Genomic DNA, 12,584 nt, shown 5'->3' with positions numbered 1-12,584 from the left:
GGGGGGTAGATCCTTGAAGAGATAACTGGGTGTTATTAGAAAAAGGGGAAATGGATGCTGGGAGGGTAGAAACTACTGCTGAAACATGCAAACTGAGACTTGAGTCATGCCTTAGGGAGAGGTAGGACTTTTATTTGAGTTGAAACATAGGCAGTGGAAAATATGGATGTGAGAGCTAAACATGATTTCAGACCTGACTTTACCAGCAAGCTGTATGACCTTGAACAAGTTATTTTGCCTCTCTGAGCCTTGTTGCTGAAATCGGAATTGAGGCCTCACCCTAAGTGTTAATGTAAACATTGGCTTAAGCCGGTCAGCCTCACACAATAGCTCCGAGTCTGGTGCCAACACTGAGCTTTAAACTTGGGCAAGTTATTGAACCTATCAGTACCTCAGTTTCCACATCTGAAAATGGAAATGATAATAAAAACACACCTACATCCCATGGTCGTGAGAATTAAATAATTATGTAATTAAAAGAGTGCCCACACATAGTAAGCCTTATAATCATTTGCTATTATAACCATGTATTTGATGCAATATAAGCCATTAAATTCTTTTACTGCCTGGATAGCAGATGCCTAGTAAGGTTGTTGTTTTTTTTTTGAATCAAATATAGTGCATTGTGCTAAACACTGTGAGAAATATAAACATGTGTTTTTAGAGAAGACAATGAAAGAAATTATATCCTAGTTGTAAGTAATATTCACAATAACCATAATCAAGACAGTGTGTGATAAATGTTGCAAAGAAGAACAGATACATCCTGTTGGTTGTATAGGAGAACAAGAGGGCAGGAAAAGAAAAACTATAATTGAGAGCCTAGGGGAAGGAGTGGGTGTTTCTTCCTGGGTGGAAGGAGAAATAATGATCCTTGAGTCAGCAATGCTAGGATAAGTAGGCTGCTGCTAGATGAACCAAGTAAGGAAGACATTCCTGGCAAAACCAAGTATGTTCAAAGGCAGAGAAGCATGGGAGGGCTCTGAGTGTTGCAGAGGAAATTCAATCATTCAAGGTAGATGTGTCATGAGGTGTAAACTTGGGGTCATCATTTGACTGATGGGGACACAAAGATAAATAAGACGTGGTAAGAAGTCTTTTTGGATGATGTGTACTGAAGATTGTTTCTTGTTTCTCATAACCTTTCTCCCTTGCCTTCCTCTTACTCCTTCTCCATTCTTTCTTCCTTCAAAATATATTTATTTATAGCTATAATGTGTTAGAGAAATGTGCCTTCCCTTATGACATAGTTTTGTCAAGTCAAGATTTTTTTTCCAAGTTACAGTGAGATCCCAAACAGGGTTCTTTCATGAAATACCTTGTTGGTGCACAGGTCTTCTCTGACCGCCATGTCCCTGGAGGGCTCGGACAGCTTACAATTCTTTCTACAGTCCCCGGGGGCTTGGCACAGAGGAGGCAGGCAATAAATAATTGCAGAATTGAATTGCTTTGAGATCTTAAATGCTCTAGAGGGTATCTTCTTCACAACTTGGTAGCAAATTCTTTACAGAACTGAAAGTTGGGTGTTTCTTAAGAGAGCATAAGCCTGTGGCGATCCTTTCTCTCTGGTTTAATAGCATCTACATGCTGATTTTTTTTTTTTTTTGGCACTGGACATTCAAAAATGAGAGTTTTATTGACCTTAAATCAATGCCCATCACTGTTTCTGTTTTATACAGTGAGTTCTTTGTTTTTTTTCATATTTTCATTGTGAAATTATTCAAGTGAAAAAACAAAATTTTGTCAAATCTACCAAACAGGGAGTTTTTTTTTTTTTTTAACGTAACAAAAGACATCTTTATCACTCTCAACAATTAAGAAATTCCAAAGGTTTTGGAAGCTATGAACAAGGAATGGGGTTGAAGACCAAATATATATTTCTTATTATCAATCAAAGTATCACATTTTGCCACCAGTATTTGAAAATGCCTCCAGGAAGTGCCTTAGATGTGGATCTATTTTGTCCTTTCAAACTGAATACTCCTGTTCTTTATCTGGAGGATTTTCTTGAAATGTATTTTTGATGATTTCTTCCCCTCCATTTTCCCTGTCCTGTCTTTATGAAACTGCCATGATTTTGATATTAGACTAATTTTCTTACATTTTTCCCTTCTTATTTTCCATCTCTGATTTTTTGCTTTACTTTCTGGAAGAGTTTCTCAACTTTATATTCTAAACTATTTAGTGTTTATTTCTGCTATCGTATTTTCAATTTTCTTTTTTTTTTATTCTTATGTTAATCCCCAACAAACAGGGAGATTTTTAAAGGAGGTAGAGACTTTGACCGGGCAATTCTATTTCTAGAATTTTATCCTACTTACATATACTTACACGTACATGGGAAGACATATATCTCAATGTTTATTATTTATTGAAGCATTGGTTGTAAGAAAAAGAAAGAAGCCGGTAACAACCCAGCTATCCTTCAATAGGGAACTGATTAAATAAACTATGGTAATCCATATAATTAAATATTATGTCAGCATTAGAAAGAATAATGTAGATTTATATGGGCTTACTTGGAATGACCTCTAAGACATATTTTTAAATTAAAAAAAACATGAAAGATAAAGAAAGAGAAAAATAAAACTATAGAATAGGTATAAGGAAGAAAATTCCCATTTGTAAGATATATAAATATCTCTATGTTTTATATATTCATTTCTTACATATGAATGCTGTGTATGCACAGAAAATTTTTGAAAAGATAAGCAAGAAAGTACAAATAGTGATTACTTCTGGATGGGAATCCGGACTAGGCAACAAGCATACTTTTCATCGTATATCCTTTGTATTTGCATTTTTTGCCATGCTAATGTATGTTTTATTAAAAATTATTTAATTGAAGAAAGAAAAGTAACAGAGAGAAGCCATTTTTGTTTTGAAATAATTCCCCTATTAATAAGCCCATATTTCCCAGCCCTAGTTTTATTACAAGGGCATCTTCAAATAGCTCAAATATGCATAGGATTATTTTAAGGATCTTAAAATAAAAATGAATGATAATTTAGTTTTAAAGGGAAACACTTCGGGAAAGAGAGAGGTGTTTTCAAAACGGGAGTAGTGTTCTGGTGAACAATCCTTTTGCATTCCTGCGTATCTTCACACTGAGTACAAACTCATAGTGTTCTTGTGGACTCCAGAGTAAACCTGCTTTATTTTTCCTATATTTAAAGGTCAAAAACACCAGAGAGCCTATCATTCTTAACTTTAGCTCATTTGAGTAATATTTCTCTTTGCTCTGGAACATGGTTGGCTCTTGGGGAAAGAAACCAACTTTCCAGTTTCTGCTTTTCATGGTTTCTGCCTGCCCCTGGGCTTCAGGGCAGGTCAGTCACACAGATAAGCATTATGCCCAGAATAAAACTGGCTTTGTTTATCTGGACTAATAAATGAATGGAACCAGTTATTTTCATTGGCTTGGTCTGGAAGGAAACCAAACCAATTTTCACAGACCTTAAATTGGACCTCAGCCAAGCTCCTTGTCCTTACTAGTAATACCAGCGGTAACGATGAACCCAAGTATAGAAGTAAACATTTTTGCAAAGGTAATACATACTTATTGCACGGAAAGGAAATTTGGCTAAAACTTGTAACTGTCGCTGGTTGCTCTGAAAGCTCTGAGATCTGCTTCATTTCCATATCAATGGGTTTGAGGTTTGCGGGTCAGTGGAACCTTTCTTTATGTTCTAGAGGTGCCAATTTCCTTGTGGTCCATTATCGTAACCAAGTTATTCCGCCTTACGCGGAGGAGCACAAAATGTTTGTGTGGTATCATAAAAACTTTTGTACAAACCTCTGTTTTACTCTGGAAACTTGTAAAACTCACAACTGTATTTCCAAGGTTCCCAGTAAGTACGCAGTTTATTTCCCATTTCATTAAGGAAACAGTGAGATGTTGACTTCCCTTGTGCACAGAAAATAAATGTTCTTATCACTGATGGTCGCTAAGTTTATGGAAGCAGTTACAGCCTCTGCTTTGGTCGTTGTTGTTCGTGCCTCTGTTTAAAGGGTGTCGCTGCCCTATTTAAGACTCACGGTCGGCCTTTTCATTACACTCCCAACACTGCCTCTAGATATAGTCCCCAAGAAAAATGGATACAGTCATTATTAAAAAGAAAACCATAGGCCCAAAATGGCATCACTTAGGCCAAGTCCCCACACCACGGCTTAATACCAAATCTAATTGCAGTTTCAAGAACCCCCCCCACCCCCAAATGTATTTTAACCGGGCAGTCAGGCATTTTCTGATCAATGCAAAGGAGTCTGCCACAGGGACCCTCCCCATCGCCCAAAGGAAGATGAGGTAAACTGCATGATAAGAACCCTCCCTCACCCCTACAAGAAGGTGACCTTGTCTGAAACAATCCTTTTCTTTTGCTAATAACGTTCATACCCCACCCTCCTTCCTATACAAACCTTCCTTTTTTTTTTTTTTAAGTTTTATTTATTTACTTATTTGAGAGAGAAAGAAGGAGAGAAAGCACAAGCAGGGGGAGGGACAGAAGGAGAGGGAGAAAGAGAGAATCTCAAGCACTCTCCTCACTGAGCGTGGAGCCTTACACGGGGCTCGATATCACAGCCTGAGCTGAAACCAAGAGTCTGGCCGCTCAACCAACTGAGCCACCCAGGTGCCTCTAAAAACCTTCCATTTTGTGTAACTTCTGGTAGCACCCTTCCATCTGTTGCCTGGGATGCTGTCTGATTGAATAGCCAGTTAGTTCTTCAAGTTTATTCTGTTGAATTCTGTTTTTTAGCAATATTTAACTTAGTTATTATCTTGCTCAAAGATTGGACAATTTCTTGGAGTTGCTTCCAGGACTATAATTTTAGGATGCAAAAGTTGTATAGCTATTTTCCCCATAGGTTAATCTGGATATATGAGAGAATGGAACAAATGCCATTAGAAGGAGGAAGGATTTGTAAAGAATTTAAATCAAAGAATAATTTTTTATAGTATGTATTTTTTTGATGAAAATCATTTATTCTTTCTGTGATTAAAAAATAATACCTAGGGGCACCTGGGTGGCTCAGTCAGTTAAGTGTTTACCTTCGGCTCAGGTCATGATTGCAGGGTCCTGGGATTGAGTCCTGCACCAGGGTCCCTGTTCAGCAGGGAGTCTGCTTCTCCCTCTACTCCTCCCCCCTGCTTGTTCGCTCTCTCTTTCATGCTCTCTCTCTCTCAAATAAATAAATAAAATCTTAAAAAAAAAATACCTGTTTGTGGTAAAAAAAAATCGAGACAATTCTTTAAAATGTAAGAAAAGAAAAGAAAAAGAAATCCAGCCATATTCCTCAGCACCCAAAGACAATCACTGTCTGTCTTCTTTGTACTCACGGCTGCTGCACAGATGTAGTCTTGGAAATTTCCTCTGCCCTTATCCTGAATATCCCCATCCTCGCTGATTTGTAATCTACCCATTTTAGTTTAGATTTCATGCCCTCCTCTTTTTTATTTACTCCCCCATTTTGAAGAAACACATGGTTCAGTGGCCTTTTGAGAATGAGGCCATCAGAGGTACACATGTTGAAATATTATAAATCAGAAACTGTCTTTATTGTGTCCTTAGGTTTGATTGTGGTTTGGCCCGGTACAGAACTCAAGGTTGGAAATTAGTTTCCCTCAGAATGTTGAACGTAGTGCTCCAACTGGAACATGGCCTGCATTGCTGTTGAGAGGTTCAATGGAATCTGAGCCCAATTCTAAATCCTTGTCATGAGAGCTGATTTTTCTCTCTGGAAAACTTTCAAAGCTTTCTGATGATGAGCCTTAATATGGGCTTTTCTTCCTTCATTGTGCTAGACCCTTCATGTGCCCCTTTGATCTGAAAATGGTCCTTCAACTCCAAACTTTTTTATTCTATCACTTCTTTGATAATTATGTCTCCTCTGTTTTATCTCTTCTCTGACTGTGGAACTCTTATTCATTGGCTATGAAACCTCTGATGTTTTTGTCTTTTCTGTTCTATTTTTTCCATCTCTTTGCTTTGTATTTGAGTTTCTGAAAGAGTTCCTCAAAACAATTCCTCTGTTTTTATTTGCACTGTTACATTCTTTTTAATTTTAAGAACTCTTCTTTTTTTTAATGTTCTTTTTAAAAAGTATTTTATTCTTGTTTCATGATGCAATATCTACTTCTGTCTCTGAAGATGTTATATAGAGACACTGCCACAGCTCCATGGAATAAGCTCCACGCTTACAGCATACGGAGTAAGGGTAAGGAGCTTAGACTCTGCAGCCAGTAAAATACCAGTAGTGCCATTGATTATGACCTATGACCGTAAGCAAGTTACCTGACTTCTGTTTATCAGTTTTCTTAGTAAAATATAGATAATAACAGGACCTATTGGATAGGGTTGTTGGGAGGTACAAATGACATTAACAGGTACTAGGCAATTAGAAGGGTCCCTGGAAAATAGTAAGCCTTTATAATATGTTATTGTATCCATTTCCTCTGAATTCCTTTTTTCCCTGGTTTTATTTGATTTAGTCATCTTTTGTGTTAGGCACTTTCCTCCAATGCCTGATGATCCTTGGCTGTGTGTTCACATTTGAGAGTAAAGAACTAAAAAGCTGATTGGAAGCTCTGACTTTGGACCTCTGAGTTGCCACGTTGGAAACCCAATTCCCTGAGGCTGTCATGCTGGAGAGACCACACTGAGGGTCCAGAAAGGGCCAGCTGCTGTAATCACTACCTGCAGCCACAAGACACCCACCTCACCGAATCCAGTCAACCCCAAAGCCATGAGAAGTCATAACAATAACAAATGAGTGCTGTTGATTCATGCCACTAAGTTATGCAACAGCAGAGAAATAATACAGAGGAGGAGAATGGACTCCACAATGAGCATGGACCCCAGCTAGTATCAGACCTTGTGACTTGTTAAGTTTCAATTAGTTGTCCAGAAATCACCTCCTGGATCTCTATTCCTAGAGTCTACTAGAGAACATCCTTGTTTGATTCTCCATAGACATTAAAAATGTTTCTCTCTGGGCGCCTGGGTGGCTCAGTTGGTTAAGCGACTGCCTTCGGCTCAGGTCATGATCCTGGAGTCCCTGGATCGAGTCCCGCATTGGGCTCCCTGCTTGGCAGGGAGTCTGCTTCTCCCTCTGACCCTCCCAACCCTCCCCCCTCTCATGTGCTCTCTCTCTCAGTCTCTCTCTCTCAAATAAATAAATAAAATCTTAAAAAAAAAAAAAAAGAAAATTATTCTTTAAAAAAAAAAAAGTTTCTCTCTCTCTTCAGTTCAAAGTCAATCATAACATCACAGCTGGGAGGTAGAAGAAGAGAAGCCCCTCTAAGGCACAGTAATCACTTGTTCCCTAGGTATTGAGATAATGCATAATAATAAACCACCTACAACAAACACAGTGTCATTTTTATCTAGATCGATAACACTCTTTTTCCCTTTGCATCTCATCACTTCTCTTACTCATCTAAATTCATTCCTGTGCCAGAAACAGGATTTCAGAAAAGAGATTCCTTTGCAAACTCAAAAGAGTGCTTCAAATTAAGGGAAAAGAAAATGAGGTAAGAGGGCCAGAGAAAGCTCAGAAAGCTAAAACAATTCTTTGAAAAGAGATGACCGCAAACATTAAGGCTTGACTTTTAGAAGCAGATAATTCAGCATAAAATGATGTGCAACGTAATTGCCAAGAGTATATTTGTTTAAACTGTGGTGCAGTTATCACCCTGTGGGAAGGATTTTCAGACTTTGAACATCTTGAGAGAGACCTTGTGTCTAAAACATATTTATTTCAAGTCAATAGACGTTGCTTACATTTCACTGTTTATTTTATTTCCACCACTGAGAATGAGATTAATCTTTCCCTAAAGAAGTCACTGCTACAAGGATGGGTAAAAGCAGACAGTAGTCCAGGAGATCTCACAGGGGGAAGGTAACTAAACATCCAAATTGAAACACTTAAAACAGTTGCAAACCATGAAATCAGCCATTTGGAATGTAACCGTCAAATTCAACCACACTTACTGAAAATTCTACTTGGTGTTTATTTGAAATGTTTCAAAACTCTTAAGTTTAAGATGAATAGCATATTAGCCTAGCAGGGGAAATTTTCCCTATTCTAATTTTATTCAATTATAGTGAACTATGGGGAGCTAGTGTAAGTTGCCTGGAAGATATTTACTGAAACTGTCCTCACCATTCCCTGCTTGAACCTTAACCTTCAGCTGCTATATGTACGAATATGGGGAGGATGAGTATCTATCCTGTAAGTATCCTAGATTCAAAGAAAAACAGATTGATACCTTTTAAAATCTTACACTGTCTCAAAAATGATTCAGCCACTTTCATCTCCTTTTGAAGTGGGTGTCAGCTATGGGTTGTGGTCGAAGCAGTTGTAAACTATGAAACAGAGCAGTGGTTTCTAACTTGAACACGCATTAGTCTCACGGAGAGGGCTGGATAAGACACAGATTTCTGGGCCCCACTTTCGTGACTTTTGATTCAGTCAATCTGGAGGGGAGCCAGAGAATTTACATTTCAACCAGCTCCCAGGTGATGCTGCTGCTGGTCAGGGACCACACTTTGAGAACCACTGAAATAGAGCAATCAAAACCATTATGAAGACCCGTAAGTGGTGTGTGTGTGTGTGTGTGCACACGCGCACGTGCATTATCAAATTATCTTGGGCAAGGAATCCATCTTAGCTGATTCTTTGGAAACGATCAACGTCAAGAAGAAAGCACAGACAAGCCAAGTCCTCAGGGTGGAACCCAAAGGGCTTACAGAGTGCTGAGGATATAAGTAAGACAACATGTAACCTTTGACTTGCTTCTATTGAAAAGAGCTCAAAGCATGCACGAAGGTCGGAAGGTCGTCTGTAATACTAGATCCAGGGTGGGTCTTGGGACTATGTATAGATTTGGACTAATTGAATTAAATCAAAAGAAATTAATATTCAAAAAACTCACTACTATGACATCATAGATGTCTTAACTGGGGGATTATTTTAACACAAACAGAGTCACTGAAAAGGGTAAAATCTTGACAAGCATCTCTCAAATAGAAAATGTCATCATCGGGCGCCTGGGTGGCTCAGTTGTTAAGCGTCTGCCTTCGGCTCGGGTCATGGTCCCAGGGTCCTGGGATCGAGTCCCACATCGGGCTCCCTCCTCGGGGGGAAGCCTGCTTCTCCCTCTCCCACTCCCGCTGCTTGTGTTCCTGCTCTCGCTATCTCTGTCTCTGTCAAATAAATAAATAAAATCTTTAAAAAAAAAAAAAAGAAAAGAAAATGTCATCATCATCATCATTGTACTCATTATCATCACTGTCTTTATTATTTAAGTGAGTTTTCATTGTGCTAAATAATTAACATATATTGGCTTACTTAAAGGCAACACTGTAGGATAGGTATACTTAAATCCATTTTAACTGGAAAGAAGGCTCTGAGACTTGACGTTTACACAGCTAACAAGTGGCAAAGGGGGTATACGAATCCTAGTGTTTCTGACTCCAAAACCTTACTGTGAAATAATTCTAATAATGGTTATTTTAACAATTAAATTTTGGTTCACTTAATTTCAAATTAATAAAAAAGTCAACAAAGTTGGATAGGACCCGATGCCATTTCAAGAGCTTTCCTTGGTTATATTACACTTTTATATTTCTCACTAGCCATATGCAGTAGGCAAAAAAATAAAGTCTTAATGCCAACCCTGCCCAGGATGTTCAGTAGGATAAGGTTTTCCTTGATACTCCAAATTGCCTGTTAAAGCCTTATCTACCTCTGATAGCACTGTGAAGATTTATCTAGCCTCTTCATAGTCTTTGCATTCTTCTCAATCATATAAATAGCTAAGATGACAAGGTCAAACCTGTAACTTCTCTCTAATCTATTTATCATCAAGCGAGAACATACTGTATCAAAGGAATAAATGCTGGTTGGTGAATTTTAATCATTGACAATACCCCTAGAAGAGCTTCTGTGTATTTCTCCTTTGTAGAGCAGGGAAAGGAGCTAGAGATAGAATGGCAGGATGTGTGGTAGAGAGCAGTTTGGAGGAAAAGAAATCCTCTTTTGCGGTAAGGCCCTCACTTTATTTGTAATAACTCCGCCTCTGGATCAAGAGTATTATGGAAAAATTATTACTAATTGTGGATTGTTACAAGTGGTAAAATAGAGAGCTATTACTCTTAGTCTTTATGTATCTACCAACATATATGTATGGGTGTGTGTTATGAATTCACTGCTGTAAACATTGTGTGTGCGTGTGTGTTATAAATTTACCACTAAAAACATTAAGCATCAATGGGGACAGTTATCTGTATCACTAGGTAAGATCTATCTGTCAAGGCAAAGGGCCTAGAGTTCTGGGGAATGGAGTGGGGTGGTCTCGTGGCCTACCAGAAGAAGAGAACTTCCATGACTGATGAAGGGTTCACAGCTGAGTCAACTTCCCTTAACACAACCATACTCAATTGAGTGGTCGAAGCCTTCAAGTATTCCATTCAAGATTCAGCAGCTTCAATGGCCAATTCCACTTAGAATGCCAAGAAGAATGCCCCTGTAGTTCACTCATCTGCATAGAGCCCAAAGAACTGTTCTAAATCACAAGAAACACCTTCCTTCCAGACCTGAAGAGTGGGCCAGTCATCCTTAGTACCTTCTGTTTTCTCATTTTCTGGCCAAAGGTAGTGGTAAAATTGAGGAGCACTAAAGACATTTTGTTTTCTCCTTGTCTTGGGATAAAATCATCTTCTGTGGAGAAACGGTAATGAAACTTAATCAGGGCTTTAGGAAAAAACCCACATCTGAAACCTTGTTAGCACAAGGTATCACAACGGCTGGTTTTTCTTTCTGAGACTGACCTGAAATTAAACCAGTCTTTGAAGACAGAACTTCATAGCAATCTCCAGAATGAGAAAGTCTGCACTTATTCATTCATTTATTCTTTCAAGAAATATTTACGGGCTGACTTCTAGGTGGCACAGCATTCCCGTGTTTTCTTGTTGGACGTTAAAGCAGAAAATGAGTGGCAGCCTAACCCTCACAATCCAAAGCCTGACAAAAAATTGGAAAATTGAAATGGAGGTGGGGCTTGGTTTTTGTTTTCTCCTAATGTTTTTAGAAACCCCCATCCCTCCTGCCAACTGAATTTCCTGATCAAAGTGTGAAGTTTATTATTCAATGACCAGGGAATTCCTGGATCCTTGGATGTCTAGAAGAGGCGATCAGGGTAATGGGTCACTGTGGCTCCCAAATGCTTTTGGTAAAGAGCCTGAGCTGGAACTTGCGGGAGTCATTCATTCTCTGGGCTTCAATTTCCTAGGATTTCCGCCCTCCCCCCACCCCCCCCAGGTTTTAAATGGACATCAAAACAAAACCAAAACTACTTCACAAAGAAATAAAGAGAGAACTTCCGCAGGGAACTTGATCATCAAATGTGAGATAACACATCCAAAATCACTAAAATAGGAACTTGAACCAGGACAGATTGCTTCAAATTGCAGGGGATCTAAAATGCCATATAAGAGGGTCAGACAAAATGCTTCACCAGTTCAAAGGGGGGGAAGATTTGTTTCTCTGTGGAGCACTCCCCTACTGAATGTGTTTTGAGAAATGGTGCTTTGGCAGTAAAATCAGGTGGCCCAACCTGGCCTTTTCCCTAGAGGCATGCCCTAGAGAGGCATGCCCCCTTTATGTTTTTTCCTGGGTAGAAAGAGAAAAGGAAGTTCACGGAGAATTAAAGCCTCACTCTCCTCTTTTGATAAAGACATCTGGCAGGAACCACCATGGAATTCCACAAGCATTAGTCCTTGGGAGATCTACATCACTGAAGAACAGAAAAACCTGTTGCTACAAGTTTCTTGTCAGGAATAATTTGGACTGACCAGTCTGGCTCTTCCACTCAATTTGGCCACTGGTTCTCGAAGGGTGAACTTCTAGAGGTGTGTTTAGGTCATGGGTAGCTTTAAGCATACTGAAGAACCCTACTATTTTGACAAAATTGAGGATATGATTTGTTTGTGTTTGTCTATTTTATCTAATAAGAAAGAAACAGCAAGCTCCATTAGAGCAAGAATTTTGCCTCCCTGGCCTACTGCAGGTTCTAAATAAATAAGTAAGCAAGTAAGTAAATAAATGCCAGAAAAAAACCTGTGAAAAGATTTATGTAGTTCTATTTTGGGGATTTTTAATGATGAGGAAGGTGGCAAGAATTACACGGAATAAGAAGAAATGCAGCCTTTAATTTATTACGCTATCTGACGTATTTTGAAGATAAAGTGAATATGCCGAGAAGGCAGAGCTGGAGAAATCTGCAGAGAAATGGAGCCTTATCACCCAGGGTCTGCCTTATCTCTGGCCTTAGTGTTAAGACAATGTGTTTCCTTATTGATCAAATCTGTTTTTCTATTATTTGTGGTTAAAAGCATCACAACTGGTTTAACATCAATGCATTTACTTCCACTGAAGCAAATTCCTTACCAGAAATGCATTTATCTCCTATTCTAGGCACCCTTTTTTATGTTGGAAGATCTAGGGAGCCAGATTAGTCATCAGATGGTTCTCCCTTCCCCCCACCCAACCTCCATATCTCTAGCTCTATCTACTTCTATCTC

The sequence above is a fragment of the Leptonychotes weddellii genome, chromosome 3 (assembly GCF_054177405.1).
Source record: "Leptonychotes weddellii isolate Sample4059 chromosome 3, ASM5417740v2, whole genome shotgun sequence".
Classification (NCBI taxonomy): Eukaryota; Metazoa; Chordata; class Mammalia; order Carnivora; family Phocidae; genus Leptonychotes; species Leptonychotes weddellii.
This window is presented reverse-complemented; position numbering follows the sequence as displayed.